Genomic DNA, 834 nt, shown 5'->3' on the forward strand with positions numbered 1-834 from the left:
GAGCATTTTCTTGCCCCTTCCACTTCCCCTACTACAGTATATAAGCCCCAAATTTTAACCAGCCTTTGGAGTTGTGCATCATTGAGCACTCCTGTGCATATGAGCATTGCATGCATAAACAAATTTGCAAATCTGTCTTTTGTCAGTCCAATTTGCAGATATCTAGTACTTGAACTTAAGAGTATGGAGGAAAAGTTTTTCCCCAACATCCCTTATCCTCAGGGCTGACTCCTTCAATATAAGCAGAAAATGACAAGTTAAGCAGCTGAGGGAGAAATTCAGAGTTTGAACGTGGGGGCCCACACTTACTAGTTATGTGACCTTGAACAGCTTACTTAACCTATCTGTGCTTAAAAGAGGCACATCTATGACATTGGGCAAATAATAGTGTGTGAATTAAATTACTTAATGCCCATAAAGTGCTGAGAGATGCTGTGTAATCACTATTTTTATCATTAAAGGGTGCTTGCCTGAAAAAAAGATGCTTGCCTGAGAACACTTAGTTAATGAAGATTAGAACTGAAATGAGGCCGGGTGCGGTGGCTCAAGCCTGTAATCCCAGCACTTTGGGAGGCCTAGGCGGGTGGATCACGAGGTCAAGAGATCGAGACCATCCTGGTCAACATGGTGAAACCCCATCTCTACTAAAAGTACAAAAAATTAGCTGGGCATGGTGGCGCGTGCCTGTAATCCCAGCTACTCAGGAGGCTGAGGCAGGAGAATTGCCTGAACCCAGGAGGCGGAGGTTGCGGTGAGCCGAGATCGCGCCATTGCACTCCAGCCTGGGTAACATGAGTGAAACTCCGTCTCAAAAAAAAAAAAAAAAAAAAAGAA

The sequence above is a fragment of the Sapajus apella genome, unplaced genomic scaffold (assembly GCF_009761245.1).
Source record: "Sapajus apella isolate SASKATOON/1434 unplaced genomic scaffold, GSC_monkey_1.0 scaffold26, whole genome shotgun sequence".
NCBI classification, from domain to species: Eukaryota; Metazoa; Chordata; class Mammalia; order Primates; family Cebidae; genus Sapajus; species Sapajus apella.